Below are 16,959 nucleotides of genomic sequence, written 5' to 3' on the forward strand. Positions count from 1 at the left end.
CTAACGAGAGAAGGCACATTCAGCTTAGAATGGCCATTGACATTAAATGTGTTAATCCATAGTCCTTTTTAATCGATTGTGAAACAAAATCTAAACGACATAATAAAAAGTCAACCGCACCACGAATTCCCAGACAGTCTCCCACACTGGTACTAGCGAGGCCTTAAGCTGTGTAACTTCTGCGATCTGACGAGAGCAGGTACATTCAGCTTAGAATGGCCATTGACATTAAAAGCCTTAATCCATAGTCCTATTTAATCTATTGTGAAACAAAATCTAAACAACATAATAAAAAGTCAACCGCACCACGGATTCCCAGACAGTCTCCCACACTGGTACTAGCGAGGCCTTAAGCTGTGTAACTTCTGCGATCTGACGAGAGCAGGGACATTCAGCCTAGAATGGCCATTGACATTAAAGGCTTTAATCCATAGTCCTTTTTAATCGATTGTGAAACAAAATCTAAACGACATAATAAAAATTCAACCGCACCACGCATTCCCAGACAGTCTCCCACACTGGTACTAGCGAGGCCTTAAGCTGTGTAACTTCTGCGTTCTGACGAGAGCAGGCACATTCAGCTTAGAATGGCTGTTGACGTTAAATGCTTTAATCCATAGTCCTATTTAATCTATTGTGAAACAAAATCGAAACGACATAATAAAAAGTCAGCCGCACCACGGATTCCCAGACAGTCTCCCACACTGGTACTAGCGAGGCCTTAAGCTGTGTAACTTCTGCGATCTGATGAGAGCAGGGACATTCAGCTTAGAATGGCCATTGACATTAAACGCTTTAATCCATAGTCCTTTTAATCGATTGTGAAACAAAATCTAAACGACATAATAAAAAGTCAACCGCACCACGGATTCCCAGACAGTCTCCCACACTAGTACTAGCGAGGCATTAAGCTGTGTAACTTCTGCGATCTAACGAGAGCAGGCACATTCAGCTTAGAATGGCCATTAACATTAAAATGCTTTAATCCATAGTCCTTTTTAATCGATTGTGAAACAAAATCTAAACGACATAATAAAAAGTCAACCGCACCACGGATTCCCAGACAGTCTCCCACACTGGTACTAGCGAGGCCTTAAGCTGTGTAACTTCTGCAATCTGACGAGAGCAGGCACATTCAGCTTAGAATGGCCATTGACTTTAAATGCTTTAATCCATAGTCCTTTTTAATCGATTGTGAAACAAAATCTAAACGACATAATAAAAAGTCAACCGCACCACGGAATCCCAGACAGTCTCCCACACTGGTACTAGCGAGGCCTTAAGCTGTGTAACTTCTGCGATCTGACGAGAGCAGGGACATTCAGCTTAGAATGGCCATTGACATTAAATGCTTTAATCCATAGTCCCTTTTAATCGATTGTGAAACAAAATCTAAACGACATAATAAAAATTCAACCGCACCACGGATTCCCAGACAGTCTCCCACACTGGTACTAGCGAGGCCTTAAGCTGTGTAACTTCTGCGATCTGACCAGAGCAGGCACATTCAGCTTAGAATGGCCATTGACGTTAAATGCTTTAATCCATAGTCCTATTTAATCTATTGTGAAACAAAATCTAAACGACATAATAAAAAGTCAACCGCACCACGGATTCCCAGACAGTCTCCCACACTGGTACTAGCGAGGCGTTAAGCTGTGTAACTTCTGCGTTCTGACCAGAGCAGGCACATTCAGCTTAGAATGGCCATTGACGTTAAATGCTTTAATCCATAGTCCTATTTAATCTATTGTGAAACAAAATCTAAACAACATAATAAAAAGTCAACCGCACCACGGATTCCCAGACAGTCTCCCACACTGGTACTAGCGAGGCCTTAAGCTGTGTAACTTCTGCAATCTGACGAGAGCAGGGACATTCAGCTTAGAATGGCCATTGACATTAAATGCTTTAATCCATAGTCCTATTTAATCTATTGTGAAACAAAATCTAAACGACATAATAAAAAGTCAACCGCACCACGGATTCCCAGACAGTCTCCCACACTGGTACTAGCGAGGCCTTAAGCTGTGTAACTTCTGCGATCTGACGAGAGCAGGCACATTCAGCTTAGAATGGCCATTGACATTAAATGCTTTAATCCATAGTCCTTTTTAATCGATTGTGAAACAAAATCTAAACGACATAATAAAAAGTCAACCGCACCATGGATTCCCAGACAGTCTCCCACACTGGTACTAGCGAGGCCTTAAGCTGTGTAACTTCTGCGATCTGACGAGAGCAGGGACATTCAGCTTAGAATGGCCATTGACATTAAATGCTTTAATCCATAGTCCTTTTTAATCGATTGTGAAACAAAATCTAAACGACATAATAAAAATTCAACCGCACCACTGATTCCCAAACAGTCTCCCACACTGGTACTAGCGAGGACTTAAGCTGTGTAACTTCTGCGATCTGACGAGAGCAGGCACATTCAGCTTAGAATGGCCATTGACGTTAAATCCTTTAATCCATAGTCCTATTTAATCTATTGTGAAACAAAATCTAAACGACATAATAAAAAGTCAACCACACCACGGATTCCCAGACAGTCTCCCACACTGGTACTAGCGAGGCGTTAAGCTGTGTAACTTCTGCGATCTAACGAGAGCAGGCACAGTCAGCTTAGAATGGCCATTGACATTAAATGCTTTAATCCATAGTCCTTTTTAATCGATTGTGAAACAAAATCTAAACGACATAATAAAATGGTAACCGCACCACGGATTCCCAGACAGTCTCCCACACTGGTACTAACGAGGCCTTAAGCTGTGTAACTTCAGCGATCTGACGAGAGCAGGCACATTCAGCTTAGAATGGCCATTGACATTAAAAGCCTTAATCCATAGTCCTATTTAATCTATTGTGAAACAAAATCTAAGCAACATAATAAAAAGTCAACCGCACCACGGATTCCCAGACAGTCTCCCACACTGGTACTAGCAAGGCCTTAAGCTGTGTAACTTCTGCGATCTGACAAGAGCAGGCACATTCAGCTTAGAATGGCCATTGACATTAAATGCTTTAATCCATAGTCCTTTTTAATTGATTGTGAAACAAAATCTAAACGACATAATAAAAAGTCAACCGCACCACGGATTCCCAGACAGTCTCCCACACTGGTACTAGCGAGGCCTTAAGCTGTGTAACTTCTGCGATCTGACGAGAGCAGGCACATTGAGCTTAGAATGGCCATTGACAATAAATGCTTTAATCCATAGTCCTTTTTAATCGATTGTGAAACAAAATCTAAACGACATAATAAACCGTCAACCGCACCACGCATTCCCAGACAGTCTCCCACACTGGTACTAGCGAGGCCTTAAGCTGTGTAACTGCTGCGATCTGACGAGAGCAGGGACATTCAGCTTAGAATGGCCATTGACATTAAATGCTTTAATCCATAGTCCTTTTTAATCGATTGTGAAACAAAATCTAAACGACATAATAAAAATTCAACCGCACCACGGATTCCCAGACAGTCTCCCACACTGGTACTAGCGAGGCCTTAAGCTGTGTAACTTCTGCGATCTGACGAGAGCAGGGACATTCAGCTTAGAATGGCCATTGACATTAAATGCTTTAATCCATAGTCCTTTTTAATCGATTGTGAAACAAAATCTAAACGACATAATAAAAAGTCAACCGCACCACGGATTCCCAGACAGTCTCCCACACTGGTACTAGCGAGGCCTTAAGCTGTGTAACTTCTGCGATCTGACGAGAGCAGGCACATTCAGCTTAGAATGGCCATTGACGTTAAATGCTTTAATCCATAGTCCTATTTAATCTATTGTGAAACAAAATCTAAACGACATAATAAAAAAGTCAACTGCACCACGGATTCCCAGACAGTCTCCCACACTGGTACTAGCGAGGCCTTAAGCTGTGTAACTTCTGCGATCTGACGAGAGCAGGCACATTCAGCTTAGAATGGCCATTGACATTAAATGCTTTAATCCATAGTCCTTTTTAATCGATTGTGAAACAAAATCTAAACGACATAATAAAAAGTCAACCACACCATGGATTCCCAGACAGTCTCCCACACTGGTACTAGCGAGGCCTTAAACTGTGTAACTTCTGCGATCTGACGAGAGCAGGGACATTCAGCTTAGAATGGCCATTGACATTAAATGCCTTAATCCATAGTCCTTTTTAATCGATTGTGAAACAAAATCTAAGCGACATAATAAAAATTCAACCGCACCACTGATTCCCAGACAGTCTCCCACACTGGTACTAGCGAGGACTTAAGCTGTGTAACTTCTGCGATCTGACGAGAGCAGGCACATTCAGCTTAGAATGGCCATTGACGTTAAATCCTTTAATCCATAGTCCTATTTAATCTATTGTGAAACAAAATCTAAACGACATAATAAAAAGTCAACCACACCACGGATTCCCAGACAGTCTCCCACACTGGTACTAGCGAGGCGTTAAGCTGTGTAACTTCTGCGATCTAACGAGAGCAGGCACATTCAGCTTAGAATGGCCATTGACATTAAATGCTTTAATCCATAGTCCTTTTTAATCGATTGTGAAACAAAATCTAAACGACATAATAAAAAGGTAACTGCACCACGGATTCCCAGACAGTCTCCCACACTGGTACTAACGAGGCCTTAAGCTGTGTAACTTCTGCGATCTGACGAGAGCAGGTACATTCAGCTTAGAATGGCCATTGACATTAAAAGCGTTAATCCATAGTCCTATTTAATCTATTGTGAAACAAAATCTAAACAACATAATAAAAAGTCAACCGCACCACGGATTCCCAGGCAGTCTCCCACACTGGTACTAGCGAGGCCTTAAGCTGTGTAACTTCTGCGTTCTGACGAGAGCAGGCACATTCAGCTTAGAATGGCCATTGACGTTAAATGCTTTAATCCATAGTCCTATTTAATCTATTGTGAAACAAAATCTAAACGACATAATAAAGAGTCAACCGCACCACGGATTCCCAGACAGTCTCCCACACTGGTACTAGCAAGGCCTTAAGCTGTGTAACTTCTGCGATCTGACGAGAGCAGGCACATTCAGCTTAGAATGGCCATTGACAATAAATGCTTTAATCCATAGTCCTTTTTAATCGATTGTGAAACAAAATCTAAACGACATAATAAAAAGTCAACCGCACCACGCATTCCCAGACAGTCTCCCACACTGGTACTAGCGAGGCCTTAAGCTGTGTAACTTCTGCGATCTGACGAGAGCAGGGACATTCAGCTTAGAATGGCCATTGACATTAAATGCTTTAATCCATAGTCCTTTTTAATCGATTGTGAAACAAAATCGAAACGACATAATAAAAATTCAACCGCACCACGGATTCCCAGACAGTCTCCCACACTGGTACTAGCGAGGCCTTAAGCTGTGTAACTTCTGCGATCTAACGAGAGCAGGCACATTCAGCTTAGAATGGCCATTGACAATAAATGCTTTAATCCATAGTCCTTTTTAATCGATTGTGAAACAAAATCTAAACGACATAATAAAAAGTCAACCGCACCACGCATTCCCAGACAGTCTCCCACACTGGTACTAGCGAGGCCTTAAGCTGAGTAACTTCTGCGATCTGACGAGAGCAGGGACATTCAGCTTAGAATGGCCATTGACATTAAATGCTTTAATCCATAGCCCCTTTTAATCGATTGTGAAACAAAATCTAAACGACATAATAAAAATTCAACCGCACCACGGATTCCCAGACAGTCTCCCACACTGGTACTAGCGAGGCCTTAAGCTGTGTAACTTCTGCGATCTGACCAGAGCAGGCACATTCAGCTTAGAATGGCCATTGACGTTAAATGCTTTAATCCATAGTCCTATTTAATCTATTGTGAAACAAAATCTAAACGATATAATAAAAAGTCAACCGCACCACGGATTCCCAGACAGTCTCCCACACTGGTACTAGCGAGGCGTTAAGCTGTGTAACTTCTGCGTTCTGACCAGAGCAGGCACATTCAGCTTAGAATGGCCATTGACGTTAAATGCTTTAATCCATAGTCCTATTTAATCTATTGTGAATCAAAATCTAAACAACATAATAAAAAGTCAACCGCACCACGGATTCCCAGACAGTCTTCCACACTGGTACTAGCGAGGCCTTAAGCTGTGTAACTTCTGCGATCTGACGAGAGCAGGGACATTCAGCTTAGAATGGCCATTGACATTAAATGCTTTAATCCATAGTCCTATTTAATCTATTGTGAAACAAAATCTAAACGACATAATAAAAAGTCAACCGCACCACGGATTCCCAGACAGTCTCCCACACTGGTACTAGCGAGGCCTTAAGCTGTGTAACTTCTGCGATCTGACCAGAGCAGGCACATTCAGCTTAGAATGGCCATTGACGTTAAATGCTTTAATCCATAGTCCTATTTAATCTATTGTGAAACAAAATCTAAACGACATAATAAAAAGTCAACCGCACCACGGATTCCCAGACAGTCTCCCACACTGGTACTAGCGAGGCGTTAAGCTGTGTAACTTCTGCGTTCTGACCAGAGCAGGCACATTCAGCTTAGAATGGCCATTGACGTTAAATGCTTTAATCCATAGTCCTATTTAATCTATTGTGAAACAAAATCTAAACAACATAATAAAAAGTCAACCGCACCACGGATTCCCAGACAGTCTCCCACACTGGTACTAGCGAGGCCTTAAGCTGTGTAACTTCTGCGATCTGACGAGAGCAGGGACATTCAGCTTAGAATGGCCATTGACATTAAATGCTTTAATCCATAGTCCTATTTAATCTATTGTGAAACAAAATCTAAACGACATAATAAAAAGTCAACCGCTCCACGGATTCCCAGACAGTCTCCCACACTGGTACTAGCGAGGCCTTAAGCTGTGTAACTTCTGCGATCTGACGAGAGCAGGCACATTCAGCTTAGAATGGCCATTGACAATAAATGCTTTAATCCATAGTCCTTTTTAATCGATTGTGAAACAAAATCTAAACGACATAATAAAAAGGCAACCGCACCACGCATTCCCAGACAGTCTCCCACACTGGTACTAGCGAGGCCTTAAGCTGTGTAACTTCTGCGATCTGACGAGAGCAGGGACATTCAGCTTAGAATGGCCATTGACATTAAATGCTTTAATCCATAGTCCTTTTTAATCGATTGTGAAACAAAATCTAAACGACATAATAAAAATTCAACCGCACCACGGATTCCCAGACAGTCTCCCACACTGGTACTAGCGAGGCCTTGAGCTGTGTAACTTCTGCGATCTGACCAGAGCAGGCACATTCAGCTTAGAATGGCCATTGACAATAAATGCTTTAATCCATAGTCCTTTTTAATCGATTGTGAAACAAAATCTAAACGACATAATAAAAAGTCAACCGCACCACGCATTCCCAGACAGTCTCCCACACTGGTACTAGCGAGGCCTTAAGCTGTGTAACTTCTGCGATCTGACGAGAGCAGGGACATTCAGCTTAGAATGGCCATTGACATTAAATGCTTTAATCCATAGTCCCTTTTAATCGATTGTGAAACAAAATCTAAACGACATAATAAAAATTCAACCGCACCACGGATTCCCAGACAGTCTCCCACACTGGTACTAGCGAGGCCTTAAGCTGTGTAACTTCTGCGATCTGACCAGAGCAGGCACATTCAGCTTAGAATGGCCATTGACGTTAAATGCTTTAATCCATAGTCCTATTTAATCTATTGTGAAACAAAATCTAAACGACATAATAAAAAGTCAACCGCACCACGGATTCTCAGACAGTCTCCCACACTGGTACTAGCGAGGCGTTAAGCTGTGTAACTTCTGCGTTCTGACCAGAGCAGGCACATTCAGCTTAGAATGGCCATTGACGTTAAATGCTTTAATCCATAGTCCTATTTAATCTATTGTGAAACAAAATCTAAACAACATAATAAAAAGTCAACCGCACCACGGATTCCCAGACAGTCTCCCACACTGGTACTAGCGAGGCCTTAAGCTGTGTAACTTCTGCGATCTGACAAGAGCAGGCACATTCAGCTTAGAATGGCCATTGACATTAAAAGCCTTAATCCATAGTCCTATTTAATCTATTGTGAAACAAAATCTAAGCAACATAATAAAAGTCAACCGTACCACGGATTCCCAGACAGTCTCCCACACTGGTACTAGCAAGGCCTTAAGCTGTGTAACTTCTGCGATCTGACAAGAGCAGGCACATTCAGCTTAGAATGGCCATTGACATTAAATGCTTTAATCCATAGTCCTTTTTAATTGATTGTGAAACAAAATCTAAACGACATAATAAAAAGTCAACCGCACCACGGATTCCCAGACAGTCTCCCACACTGGTACTAGCGAGGCCTTAAGCTGTGTAACTTCTGCGATCTGACGAGAGCAGGCACATTGAGCTTAGAATGGCCATTGACAATAAATGCTTTAATCCATAGTCCTTTTTAATCGATTGTGAAACAAAATCTAAACGACATAATAAAAAGTCAACCGCACCACGCATTCCCAGACAGTCTCCCACACTGGTACTAGCGAGGCCTTAAGCTGTGTAACTGCTGCGATCTGACGAGAGCAGGGACATTCAGCTTAGAATGGCCATTGACATTAAATGCTTTAATCCATAGTCCTTTTTAATCGATTGTGAAACAAAATCTAAACGACATAATAAAAATTCAACCGCACCACGGATTCCCAGACAGTCTCCCACACTGGTACTAGCGAGGCCTTAAGCTGTGTAACTTCTGCGATCTAACGAGAGCAGGCACATTCAGCTTAGAATTGCCATTGACATTAAATGCTTTAATCCATAGTCCTTTTTAATCGATTGTGAAACAAAATCTAAACGACATAATAAGAAGTCAACCCCACCACGGATTCCCAGACAGTCTCCCACACTGGTACTAGCGAGGCCTTAAGCTGTGTAACTTCTGCGATCTGACGAGAGCAGGTACATTCAGCTTAGAATGGCCATTGACATTAAAAGCCTTAATCCATAGTCCTATTTAATCTATTGTGAAACAAAATCTAAACAACATAATAAAAAGTCAACCGCACCACGGATTCACGGACAGTCTCCCACACTGGTACTAGCGAGGCCTTAAGCTGTGTAACTTCTGCGATCTGACGAGAGCAGGGACATTCAGCTTAGAATGGCCATTGACATTAAATGCTTTAATCCATAGTCCTTTTTAATCGATTGTGAAACAAAATCTAAACGACATAATAAAAAGTCAACCGCACCACGGATTCCCAGACAGTCTCCCACACTGGTACTAGCGAGGCCTTAAGCTGTGTAACTTCTGCGATCTGACGAGAGCAGGCACATTCAGCTTAGAATGGCCATTGACGTTAAATGCTTTAATCCATAGTCCTATTTAATCTATTGTGAAACAAAATCTAAACGACATAATAAAAAGTCAACTGCACCACGGATTCCCAGACAGTCTCCCACACTGGTACTAGCGAGGCCTTAAGCTGTGTAACTTCTGCGATCTGATGAGAGCAGGCACATTCAGCTTAGAATGGCCATTGACACTAAATGCTTTAATCCATAGTCCTTTTTAATCGATTGTGAAACAAAATCTAAACGACATAATAAAAAGTCAACCACACCATGGTTTCCCAGACAGTCTCCCACACTGGTACTAGCGAGGCCTTAAGCTGTGTAACTTCTGCGATCTGACGAGAGCAGGGACATTCAGCTTAGAATGGCCATTGACATTAAATGCCTTAATCCATAGTCCTTTTTAATCGATTGTGAAACAAAATCTAAACGACATAATAAAAATTCAACCGCACCACTGATTCCCAGACAGTCTCCCACACTGGTACTAGCGAGGACTTAAGCTGTGTAACTTCTGCGATCTGACGAGAGCAGGCACATTCAGCTTAGAATGGCCATTGACGTTAAATCCTTTAATCCATAGTCCTATTTAATCTATTGTGAAACAAAATCTAAACGACATAATAAAAAGTCAACCACACCACGGATTCCCAGACAGTCTCCCACACTGGTACTAGCGAGGCGTTAAGCTGTGTAACTTCTGCGATCTAACGAGAGCAGGCACATTCAGCTTAGAATGGCCATTGACATTAAATGCTTTAATCCATAGTCCTTTTTAATCGATTGTGAAACAAAATCTAAACGACATAATAAAAAGGTAACTGCACCACGGATTCCCAGACAGTCTCCCACACTGGTACTAACGAGGCCTTAAGCTGTGTAACTTCTGCGATCTGACGAGAGCAGGCACATTCAGCTTAGAATGGCCATTGACATTAAAAGCCTTAATCCATAGTCCTATTTAATCTATTGTGAAACAAAATCTAAACAACATAATAAAAAGTCAACCGCACCACGGATTCCCAGACAGTCTCCCACACTCGTACTAGCGAGGCGTTAAGCTATGTAACTTCTGCGATCTAACGAGAGCAGGCAAATTCAGCTTAGAATGGCCATTGACATTAAATGCCTTAATCCAAAGTCCTATTTAATCTATTGTGAAACAAAATCTAAACAACATAATAAAAAGGCAACCGCACCACGGATTCCCAGACAGTCTCCCACACTGGTACTAGCGAGGCCTTAAGCTGTGTAACTTCTGCGTTCTGACGAGAGCAGGCACATTCAGCTTAGAATGGCCATTGACGTTAAATGCTTTAATCCATAGTCCTATTTAATCTATTGTGAAACAAAATCTAAGCGACATAATAAAGAGTCAACCGCACCACGGATTCCCAGACAGTCTCCCACACTGGTACTAGCAAGGCCTTAAGCTGTGTAACTTCTGCGATCTGACAAGAGCAGGCACATTCAGCTTAGAATGGCCATTGACATTAAATGCTTTAATCCATAGTCCTTTTTAATTGATTGTGAAACAAAATCTAAACGACATAATAAAAAGTCAACCGCACCACGGATTCCCAGACAGTCTCCCACACTGGTACTAGCGAGGCCTTAAGCTGTGTAACTTCTGCGATCTGACGAGAGCAGGCACATTCAGCTTAGAATGGCCATTGACAATAAATGCTTTAATCCATAGTCCTTTTTAATCGATTGTGAAACAAAATCTAAACGACATAATAAAAAGTCAACCGCACCACGCATTCCCAGACAGTCTCCCACACTGGTACTAGCGAGGCCTTAAGCTGTGTAACTTCTGCAATCTGACGAGAGCAGGGACATTCAGCTTAGAATGGCCATTGACATTAAATGCTTTAATCCATAGTCCTTTTTAATCGATTGTGAAACAAAATCTAAACGACATAATAAAGATTCAACCGCACCACGGATTCCCAGACAGTCTCCCACACTGGTACTAGCGAGGCCTTAAGCTGTGTAACTTCTGCGATCTAACGAGAGCAGGCACATTCAGCTTAGAATTGCCATTGACATTAAATGCTTTAATCCATAGTCCTTTTTAATCGATTGTGAAACAAAATCTAAACGACATAATAAAAAGTCAACCGCACCACGGATTCCCAGACAGTCTCCCACACTGGTACTAGCGAGGCCTTAAGCTGTGTAACTTCTGCGATCTGACGAGAGCATGCACATTCAGCTTAGAATGGCTATTGACGTTAAATGCTTTAATCCATAGTCCTATTTAATCGATTGTGAAACAAAATCTAAACGACATAATAAAAAGTCAACCGCACCACGGATTCCCAGACAGTCTCCCACACTGGTACTAGCGAGGCCTTAAGCTGTGTAACTTCTGCGATCTGACGAGAGCAGGGACATTCAGCTTAGAATGGCCATTGACATTAAATGCTTTAATCCATAGTCCTTTTTAATCGATTGTGAAACAAAATCTAAACGACATAATAAAAATTCAACCGCACCACGGATTCCCAGACAGTCTCCCACACTGGTACTAGCGAGGCGTTAAGCTGTGTAACTTCTGCGATCTAACGAGAGCAGGGACATTCAGCTTAGAATGGCCATTGACAATAAAGGCTTTAATCCATAGTCCTTTTTAATCGATTGTGAAACAAAATCTAAACGACATAATAAAAATTCAACCGCACCACGGATTCACAGACAGTCTCCCACACTGGTATTAGCAAGGCCTTAAGCTGTGTAACTTCTGCGATCTGACGAGGGCAGGGACATTCAGCTTAGAATGGCCATTGACATGAAACGCTTTAATCCATAGTCCTTTTTAATCGATTGTGAAACAAAATCTAAACGACATAATAAAAATTCAACCGCACCACGGATTCCCAGACAGTCTCCCACACTGGTACTAGCGAGGCCTTAAGCTGTGTAACTTCTGCGATCTGACGAGAGAAGGCACATTCAGCTTAGAATGACCATTGACGTTAAATTCTTTAATCCATAGTCCTATTTAATCGATTGTGAAACAAAATCTAAACGACATAATAAAAAGTCAACCGCACCACGGATTCCCAGACAGTCTCCCACACTGGTACTAGCGAGGCCTTAAGCTGTGTAACTTCTGCGCTCTGACGAGAGCAGGCACATTCAGCTTAGAATGGCCATTGACATTAAAAGCCTTAATCCATAGTCCTATTTAATCTATTGTGAAACAAAATCTAAACGACATAATAAAAATTCAACCGCACCACGGATTCACAGACAGTCTCCCACACTGGTATTAGCAAGGCCTTAAGCTGTGTAACTTCTGCGATCTGACGAGAGCAGGGACATTCAGCTTAGAATGGCCATTGACATGAAACGCTTTAATCCATAGTCCTTTTTAATCGATTGTGAAACAAAATCTAAACGACATAATAAAAATTCAACCACACCACGGATTCCCAGACAGTCTCCCACACTGGTACTAGCGAGGCCTTAAGCTGTGTAACTTCTGCGATCTGACGAGAGAAGGCACATTCAGCTTAGAATGGCCATTGACGTTAAATGCTTTACTCCATAGTCCTATTTAATCTATTGTGAAACAAAATGTAAACGACATAATAAAAAGGCAACCGCACCACGGATTCCCAGACAGTCTCCCACCCTGGTACTAGCGAGGGCTTAAGCTGTGTAACTTCTGCGAACTGACGAGAGCAGGCACATTCAGCTTAGAATGGCCATTGACATTAAATGCTTTAATCCATAGTCCTTTTTAATCGATTGTGAAACAAAATCTAAACGACATAATAAAAAGTCAACCGCACCACGGTTTCCCAGACAGTCTCCCACACTGGTACTAGCGAGGCCTTAAGCTGTGTAACTTCTGCGATCTGACGAGAGCAGGCACATTCAGCTTAGAATGGCCATTGACATTAAATGCTTTAATCCATAGTCCTTTTTAATCGATTGTGAAACAAAATCTGAACGACATAATAAAAAGTCAACCGCACCACGGATTCACAGACAGTCTCCCACACTGGTATTAGCGAGGCCTTAAGCTGTGTAACTTCTGTGATCTGACGAGAGCAGGGACATTCAGCTTAGAATGGCCATTGACATTAAATGCTTTAATCCATAGTCCTTTTTAATCGATTGTGAAACAAAATCTAAACGACATAATAAAAATTCAACCGCACCACGGATTCCCAGACAGTCTCCCACACTGGTACTAGCGAGGCCTTAAGCTGTGTAACTTCTGCGATCTGACGAGAGCATGCACATTCAGCTTAGAATGGCTATTGACGTTAAATGCTTTAATCCATAGTCCTATTTAATCGATTGTGAAACAAAATCTAAACGACATAATAAAAATTCAACCGCACCACGGATTCCCAGACAGTCTCCCACACTGGTACTAGCGAGGCCTTAAGCTGTGTAACTTCTGCGATCTGACGAGAGCAGGCACATTCAGCTTAGAATGGCCATTGACATTAAATGCTTTAATCCATAGTACTTTTTAATCGATTGTGAAACAAAATCTAAACGACATAATAAAAAGTCAACCGCACCACGGATTCCCAGACAGTCTCCCACACTGGTACTAGCGAGGCCTTAAGCTGTGTAACTTCTGCGATCTGACGAGAGCAGGCACATTCAGCTTAGAATGGCCATTGACATCAAATGCTTTAATCCATAGTCCTTTTTAATCGATTGTGAAACAAAATCTAAACGACATAATAAAAAGTCAACCGCACCATGGATTCCCAGACAGTCTCCCACACTGGTACTAGCGAGGCCTTAGGGTATGTTCACACGGCGGGGGTCCGTAACGGCTGAAATTACGGGGATGTTTCAGCCTGAAAACATCCCCGTAAATTCAGCCGTACCGACATGTGCAGGCGCTTGAACGCCGCGTCAATTACGGCCGTAATTAGCGCTGCTATTCATTGGAGTCAATGAATAGCGGCTCCAATTACGGCCAAAGAAGTGACAGGTCACTTCTTCTACGCGGGCGTCTATTTACGCGCCGTCATTTGACAGCGGCGCGTAAATATACGCCTCGTGTGAACAGACAAACGTCTGCCCATTGCTTTCAATGGGCAGATGTTTGTCAGCGCTATTGAGGCGCTATTTTCAGACGTAATTCGGGGCAAAAACACCCGATTTACGTCCGTAAATAGGCCGTGTGAACATACCCTAAAGCTGTGTAACTTCTGCGATCTGACGAGAGCAGGCACATTCAGCTTAGAATGGGCATTGACATTAAATCCTTTAATCCATAGTCCTATTTAATCTATTGTGAAACAAAATCTAAGCGACATAATAAAAAGTCAACCGCACCACGGATTCCCAGACAGTCTCCCACACTGGTACTAGCGAGGCGTTAAGCTGTATAACTTCTGTGATCTAACGAGAGCAGGCACATTCAGCTTAGAATGGCCATTGACATTAAATGCTTTAATCCATAGTCCTTTTTAATCGATTGTGAAACAAAATCTAAACGACATAATAAAAAGTCAACCGCACCACGGATTCCCAGACAGTCTCCCAAACTGGTACTAGCGAGGCCTTAAGCTGTGTAACTTCTGCGATCTGACGAGAGCAGGCACATTCAGCTTAGAATGGCCATTAACATTAAAAGCCTTAATCCATAGTCCTATTTAATCTATTGTGAAACAAAATCTAAACAACATAATAAAAAGTCAACCACACCACGTATTCCCAGACAGTCTCCCACACTGGTACTAGCGAGGGCTTAAGCTGTGTAACTTCTGCGATCTGACGAGAGCAGGCACATTCAGCTTAGAATGGCCATTGACATTAAATGCTTTAATCCATAGTCCTTTTTAATCGATTGTGAAACAAAATCTAAACGACATAATAAAAAGTCAACCGCACCACGGATTCCCAGACAGTCTCCCACACTGGTACTAGCGAGGCCTTAAGCTGTGTAACTTCTGCGATCTGACGAGAGCAGGCACAGTCAGCTTAGAATGGCCATTGACATTAAATGCTTTAATCCATAGTCCTTTTTAATCGATTGTGAAACAAAATCTAAACGACATAATAAAAAGTCAACCGCACCACGGATTCACAGACAGTCTCCCACACTGGTATTAGCGAGGCCTTAAGCTGTGTAATTTCTGTGATCTGACGAGAGCAGGGACATTCAGCTTAGAATGGCCATTGACATTAAATGCTTTAATCCATAGTCCTTTTTAATCGATTGTGAAACAAAATCTAAACGACATAATAAAAAGTCAACCGCACCACGGATTCCCAGACAGTCTCCCACACTGGTACTAGCGAGGCCTTAAGCTGTGTAACTTCTGCGATCTGACGAGAGCATGCACATTCAGCTTAGAATGGCTATTGACGTTAAATGCTTTAATCCATAGTCCTATTTAATCGATTGTGAAACAAAATCTAAACGACATAATAAAAAGTCAACCGCACCACGGATTCCCAGACAGTCTCCCACACTGGTACTAGCGAGGCCTTAAGCTGTGTAACTTCTGCGATCTGACGAGAGCAGGGACATTCAGCTTAGAATGGCCATTGACATTAAATGCTTTAATCCATAGTCCTTTTTAATCGATTGTGAAACAAAATCTAAACGACATAATAAAAATTCAACCGCACCACGGATTCCCAGACAGTCTCCCACACTGGTACTAGCGAGGCGTTAAGCTGTGTAACTTCTGCGATCTAACGAGAGCAGGGACATTCAGCTTAGAATGGCCATTGACAATAAAGGCTTTAATCCATAGTCCTTTTTAATCGATTGTGAAACAAAATCTAAACGACATAATAAAAATTCAACCGCACCACGGATTCACAGACAGTCTCCCACACTGGTATTAGCAAGGCCTTAAGCTGTGTAACTTCTGCGATCTGACGAGGGCAGGGACATTCAGCTTAGAATGGCCATTGACATGAAACGCTTTAATCCATAGTCCTTTTTAATCGATTGTGAAACAAAATCTAAACGACATAATAAAAATTCAACCGCACCACGGATTCCCAGACAGTCTCCCACACTGGTACTAGCGAGGCCTTAAGCTGTGTAACTTCTGCGATCTGACGAGAAAAGGCACATTCAGCTTAGAATGGCCATTGACGTTAAATTCTTTAATCCATAGTCCTATTTAATCGATTGTGAAACAAAATCTAAACGACATAATAAAAAGTCAACCGCACCACGGATTCCCAGACAGTCTCCCACACTGGTACTAGCGAGGCCTTAAGCTGTGTAACTTCTGCGCTCTGACGAGAGCAGGCACATTCAGCTTAGAATGGCCATTGACATTAAAAGCCTTAATCCATAGTCCTATTTAATCTATTGTGAAACAAAATCTAAACGACATAATAAAAATTCAACCGCACCACGGATTCACAGACAGTCTCCCACACTGGTATTAGCAAGGCCTTAAGCTGTGTAACTTCTGCGATCTGACGAGAGCAGGGACATTCAGCTTAGAATGGCCATTGACATGAAACGCTTTAATCCATAGTCCTTTTTAATCGATTGTGAAACAAAATCTAAACGACATAATAAAAATTCAACCACACCACGGATTCCCAGACAGTCTCCCACACTGGTACTAGCGAGGCCTTAAGCTGTGTAACTTCTGCGATCTGAC

At 42.1% G+C, this 16,959-nt stretch overlaps 75 pseudogenes; all 75 read right to left on the reverse strand.

Annotated features, from left to right (window-relative positions):
- Window positions 1-108: 108 nt before the first annotated feature.
- Window positions 109-227, reverse strand: LOC142725823 (5S ribosomal RNA; annotated as a pseudogene).
- Window positions 228-294: 67 nt separating this feature from the next.
- LOC142725708 (5S ribosomal RNA) lies at window positions 295-413 on the reverse strand (annotated as a pseudogene).
- Window positions 414-480: 67 nt separating this feature from the next.
- LOC142725668 (5S ribosomal RNA) lies at window positions 481-599 on the reverse strand (annotated as a pseudogene).
- A 67-nt stretch (window positions 600-666) lies between these two features.
- LOC142725769 (5S ribosomal RNA) lies at window positions 667-785 on the reverse strand (annotated as a pseudogene).
- Window positions 786-851: 66 nt separating this feature from the next.
- LOC142725993 (5S ribosomal RNA) lies at window positions 852-970 on the reverse strand (annotated as a pseudogene).
- Window positions 971-1,038: 68 nt separating this feature from the next.
- Window positions 1,039-1,157, reverse strand: LOC142725738 (5S ribosomal RNA; annotated as a pseudogene).
- A 67-nt stretch (window positions 1,158-1,224) lies between these two features.
- On the reverse strand, window positions 1,225-1,343 carry LOC142725937 (5S ribosomal RNA; annotated as a pseudogene).
- Window positions 1,344-1,410: 67 nt separating this feature from the next.
- LOC142726030 (5S ribosomal RNA) lies at window positions 1,411-1,529 on the reverse strand (annotated as a pseudogene).
- Window positions 1,530-1,596: 67 nt separating this feature from the next.
- LOC142726089 (5S ribosomal RNA) lies at window positions 1,597-1,715 on the reverse strand (annotated as a pseudogene).
- A 67-nt stretch (window positions 1,716-1,782) lies between these two features.
- LOC142725818 (5S ribosomal RNA) lies at window positions 1,783-1,901 on the reverse strand (annotated as a pseudogene).
- A 67-nt stretch (window positions 1,902-1,968) lies between these two features.
- On the reverse strand, window positions 1,969-2,087 carry LOC142725562 (5S ribosomal RNA; annotated as a pseudogene).
- Window positions 2,088-2,154: 67 nt separating this feature from the next.
- Window positions 2,155-2,273, reverse strand: LOC142725863 (5S ribosomal RNA; annotated as a pseudogene).
- Window positions 2,274-2,340: 67 nt separating this feature from the next.
- LOC142725563 (5S ribosomal RNA) lies at window positions 2,341-2,459 on the reverse strand (annotated as a pseudogene).
- Window positions 2,460-2,526: 67 nt separating this feature from the next.
- On the reverse strand, window positions 2,527-2,645 carry LOC142725579 (5S ribosomal RNA; annotated as a pseudogene).
- A 67-nt stretch (window positions 2,646-2,712) lies between these two features.
- On the reverse strand, window positions 2,713-2,831 carry LOC142726056 (5S ribosomal RNA; annotated as a pseudogene).
- Window positions 2,832-2,898: 67 nt separating this feature from the next.
- On the reverse strand, window positions 2,899-3,017 carry LOC142725897 (5S ribosomal RNA; annotated as a pseudogene).
- Window positions 3,018-3,084: 67 nt separating this feature from the next.
- LOC142725773 (5S ribosomal RNA) lies at window positions 3,085-3,203 on the reverse strand (annotated as a pseudogene).
- Window positions 3,204-3,270: 67 nt separating this feature from the next.
- On the reverse strand, window positions 3,271-3,389 carry LOC142725850 (5S ribosomal RNA; annotated as a pseudogene).
- A 67-nt stretch (window positions 3,390-3,456) lies between these two features.
- Window positions 3,457-3,575, reverse strand: LOC142725827 (5S ribosomal RNA; annotated as a pseudogene).
- A 67-nt stretch (window positions 3,576-3,642) lies between these two features.
- Window positions 3,643-3,761, reverse strand: LOC142725574 (5S ribosomal RNA; annotated as a pseudogene).
- A 68-nt stretch (window positions 3,762-3,829) lies between these two features.
- Window positions 3,830-3,948, reverse strand: LOC142725598 (5S ribosomal RNA; annotated as a pseudogene).
- A 67-nt stretch (window positions 3,949-4,015) lies between these two features.
- LOC142726078 (5S ribosomal RNA) lies at window positions 4,016-4,134 on the reverse strand (annotated as a pseudogene).
- A 67-nt stretch (window positions 4,135-4,201) lies between these two features.
- Window positions 4,202-4,320, reverse strand: LOC142726103 (5S ribosomal RNA; annotated as a pseudogene).
- A 67-nt stretch (window positions 4,321-4,387) lies between these two features.
- Window positions 4,388-4,506, reverse strand: LOC142726076 (5S ribosomal RNA; annotated as a pseudogene).
- A 67-nt stretch (window positions 4,507-4,573) lies between these two features.
- LOC142725750 (5S ribosomal RNA) lies at window positions 4,574-4,692 on the reverse strand (annotated as a pseudogene).
- Window positions 4,693-4,759: 67 nt separating this feature from the next.
- Window positions 4,760-4,878, reverse strand: LOC142725700 (5S ribosomal RNA; annotated as a pseudogene).
- Window positions 4,879-4,945: 67 nt separating this feature from the next.
- On the reverse strand, window positions 4,946-5,064 carry LOC142725661 (5S ribosomal RNA; annotated as a pseudogene).
- Window positions 5,065-5,131: 67 nt separating this feature from the next.
- On the reverse strand, window positions 5,132-5,250 carry LOC142725671 (5S ribosomal RNA; annotated as a pseudogene).
- Window positions 5,251-5,317: 67 nt separating this feature from the next.
- On the reverse strand, window positions 5,318-5,436 carry LOC142725808 (5S ribosomal RNA; annotated as a pseudogene).
- Window positions 5,437-5,503: 67 nt separating this feature from the next.
- On the reverse strand, window positions 5,504-5,622 carry LOC142725734 (5S ribosomal RNA; annotated as a pseudogene).
- A 67-nt stretch (window positions 5,623-5,689) lies between these two features.
- Window positions 5,690-5,808, reverse strand: LOC142726032 (5S ribosomal RNA; annotated as a pseudogene).
- A 67-nt stretch (window positions 5,809-5,875) lies between these two features.
- Window positions 5,876-5,994, reverse strand: LOC142726090 (5S ribosomal RNA; annotated as a pseudogene).
- Window positions 5,995-6,061: 67 nt separating this feature from the next.
- LOC142725784 (5S ribosomal RNA) lies at window positions 6,062-6,180 on the reverse strand (annotated as a pseudogene).
- Window positions 6,181-6,247: 67 nt separating this feature from the next.
- On the reverse strand, window positions 6,248-6,366 carry LOC142725830 (5S ribosomal RNA; annotated as a pseudogene).
- Window positions 6,367-6,433: 67 nt separating this feature from the next.
- LOC142726091 (5S ribosomal RNA) lies at window positions 6,434-6,552 on the reverse strand (annotated as a pseudogene).
- A 67-nt stretch (window positions 6,553-6,619) lies between these two features.
- LOC142725630 (5S ribosomal RNA) lies at window positions 6,620-6,738 on the reverse strand (annotated as a pseudogene).
- A 67-nt stretch (window positions 6,739-6,805) lies between these two features.
- LOC142725719 (5S ribosomal RNA) lies at window positions 6,806-6,924 on the reverse strand (annotated as a pseudogene).
- Window positions 6,925-6,991: 67 nt separating this feature from the next.
- On the reverse strand, window positions 6,992-7,110 carry LOC142725806 (5S ribosomal RNA; annotated as a pseudogene).
- A 67-nt stretch (window positions 7,111-7,177) lies between these two features.
- Window positions 7,178-7,296, reverse strand: LOC142726071 (5S ribosomal RNA; annotated as a pseudogene).
- A 67-nt stretch (window positions 7,297-7,363) lies between these two features.
- LOC142725672 (5S ribosomal RNA) lies at window positions 7,364-7,482 on the reverse strand (annotated as a pseudogene).
- Window positions 7,483-7,549: 67 nt separating this feature from the next.
- On the reverse strand, window positions 7,550-7,668 carry LOC142726033 (5S ribosomal RNA; annotated as a pseudogene).
- A 253-nt stretch (window positions 7,669-7,921) lies between these two features.
- LOC142725778 (5S ribosomal RNA) lies at window positions 7,922-8,040 on the reverse strand (annotated as a pseudogene).
- Window positions 8,041-8,106: 66 nt separating this feature from the next.
- Window positions 8,107-8,225, reverse strand: LOC142726038 (5S ribosomal RNA; annotated as a pseudogene).
- Window positions 8,226-8,292: 67 nt separating this feature from the next.
- On the reverse strand, window positions 8,293-8,411 carry LOC142725774 (5S ribosomal RNA; annotated as a pseudogene).
- Window positions 8,412-8,478: 67 nt separating this feature from the next.
- Window positions 8,479-8,597, reverse strand: LOC142725761 (5S ribosomal RNA; annotated as a pseudogene).
- A 67-nt stretch (window positions 8,598-8,664) lies between these two features.
- LOC142725941 (5S ribosomal RNA) lies at window positions 8,665-8,783 on the reverse strand (annotated as a pseudogene).
- A 67-nt stretch (window positions 8,784-8,850) lies between these two features.
- Window positions 8,851-8,969, reverse strand: LOC142725725 (5S ribosomal RNA; annotated as a pseudogene).
- Window positions 8,970-9,036: 67 nt separating this feature from the next.
- Window positions 9,037-9,155, reverse strand: LOC142725900 (5S ribosomal RNA; annotated as a pseudogene).
- A 67-nt stretch (window positions 9,156-9,222) lies between these two features.
- LOC142725580 (5S ribosomal RNA) lies at window positions 9,223-9,341 on the reverse strand (annotated as a pseudogene).
- A 67-nt stretch (window positions 9,342-9,408) lies between these two features.
- LOC142725607 (5S ribosomal RNA) lies at window positions 9,409-9,527 on the reverse strand (annotated as a pseudogene).
- Window positions 9,528-9,594: 67 nt separating this feature from the next.
- On the reverse strand, window positions 9,595-9,713 carry LOC142726005 (5S ribosomal RNA; annotated as a pseudogene).
- A 67-nt stretch (window positions 9,714-9,780) lies between these two features.
- Window positions 9,781-9,899, reverse strand: LOC142726104 (5S ribosomal RNA; annotated as a pseudogene).
- Window positions 9,900-9,966: 67 nt separating this feature from the next.
- On the reverse strand, window positions 9,967-10,085 carry LOC142726077 (5S ribosomal RNA; annotated as a pseudogene).
- Window positions 10,086-10,152: 67 nt separating this feature from the next.
- On the reverse strand, window positions 10,153-10,271 carry LOC142725858 (5S ribosomal RNA; annotated as a pseudogene).
- A 253-nt stretch (window positions 10,272-10,524) lies between these two features.
- LOC142725639 (5S ribosomal RNA) lies at window positions 10,525-10,643 on the reverse strand (annotated as a pseudogene).
- Window positions 10,644-10,710: 67 nt separating this feature from the next.
- Window positions 10,711-10,829, reverse strand: LOC142725899 (5S ribosomal RNA; annotated as a pseudogene).
- A 67-nt stretch (window positions 10,830-10,896) lies between these two features.
- Window positions 10,897-11,015, reverse strand: LOC142725581 (5S ribosomal RNA; annotated as a pseudogene).
- Window positions 11,016-11,082: 67 nt separating this feature from the next.
- On the reverse strand, window positions 11,083-11,201 carry LOC142725872 (5S ribosomal RNA; annotated as a pseudogene).
- A 67-nt stretch (window positions 11,202-11,268) lies between these two features.
- Window positions 11,269-11,387, reverse strand: LOC142725943 (5S ribosomal RNA; annotated as a pseudogene).
- A 67-nt stretch (window positions 11,388-11,454) lies between these two features.
- LOC142725819 (5S ribosomal RNA) lies at window positions 11,455-11,573 on the reverse strand (annotated as a pseudogene).
- Window positions 11,574-11,640: 67 nt separating this feature from the next.
- Window positions 11,641-11,759, reverse strand: LOC142725633 (5S ribosomal RNA; annotated as a pseudogene).
- A 439-nt stretch (window positions 11,760-12,198) lies between these two features.
- LOC142725570 (5S ribosomal RNA) lies at window positions 12,199-12,317 on the reverse strand (annotated as a pseudogene).
- Window positions 12,318-12,384: 67 nt separating this feature from the next.
- On the reverse strand, window positions 12,385-12,503 carry LOC142725645 (5S ribosomal RNA; annotated as a pseudogene).
- A 439-nt stretch (window positions 12,504-12,942) lies between these two features.
- On the reverse strand, window positions 12,943-13,061 carry LOC142726010 (5S ribosomal RNA; annotated as a pseudogene).
- A 67-nt stretch (window positions 13,062-13,128) lies between these two features.
- LOC142725605 (5S ribosomal RNA) lies at window positions 13,129-13,247 on the reverse strand (annotated as a pseudogene).
- Window positions 13,248-13,500: 253 nt separating this feature from the next.
- LOC142726027 (5S ribosomal RNA) lies at window positions 13,501-13,619 on the reverse strand (annotated as a pseudogene).
- A 67-nt stretch (window positions 13,620-13,686) lies between these two features.
- Window positions 13,687-13,805, reverse strand: LOC142725749 (5S ribosomal RNA; annotated as a pseudogene).
- A 67-nt stretch (window positions 13,806-13,872) lies between these two features.
- LOC142725582 (5S ribosomal RNA) lies at window positions 13,873-13,991 on the reverse strand (annotated as a pseudogene).
- A 653-nt stretch (window positions 13,992-14,644) lies between these two features.
- Window positions 14,645-14,763, reverse strand: LOC142725567 (5S ribosomal RNA; annotated as a pseudogene).
- Window positions 14,764-14,830: 67 nt separating this feature from the next.
- Window positions 14,831-14,949, reverse strand: LOC142725698 (5S ribosomal RNA; annotated as a pseudogene).
- Window positions 14,950-15,016: 67 nt separating this feature from the next.
- Window positions 15,017-15,135, reverse strand: LOC142725896 (5S ribosomal RNA; annotated as a pseudogene).
- A 67-nt stretch (window positions 15,136-15,202) lies between these two features.
- Window positions 15,203-15,321, reverse strand: LOC142725656 (5S ribosomal RNA; annotated as a pseudogene).
- A 253-nt stretch (window positions 15,322-15,574) lies between these two features.
- On the reverse strand, window positions 15,575-15,693 carry LOC142725822 (5S ribosomal RNA; annotated as a pseudogene).
- Window positions 15,694-15,760: 67 nt separating this feature from the next.
- LOC142725634 (5S ribosomal RNA) lies at window positions 15,761-15,879 on the reverse strand (annotated as a pseudogene).
- A 625-nt stretch (window positions 15,880-16,504) lies between these two features.
- LOC142725646 (5S ribosomal RNA) lies at window positions 16,505-16,623 on the reverse strand (annotated as a pseudogene).
- Window positions 16,624-16,959: the final 336 nt, after the last annotated feature.

Source organism: Rhinoderma darwinii, unplaced genomic scaffold (assembly GCF_050947455.1).
Source record: "Rhinoderma darwinii isolate aRhiDar2 unplaced genomic scaffold, aRhiDar2.hap1 Scaffold_609, whole genome shotgun sequence".
NCBI lineage: Eukaryota > Metazoa > Chordata > Amphibia > Anura > Rhinodermatidae > Rhinoderma > Rhinoderma darwinii.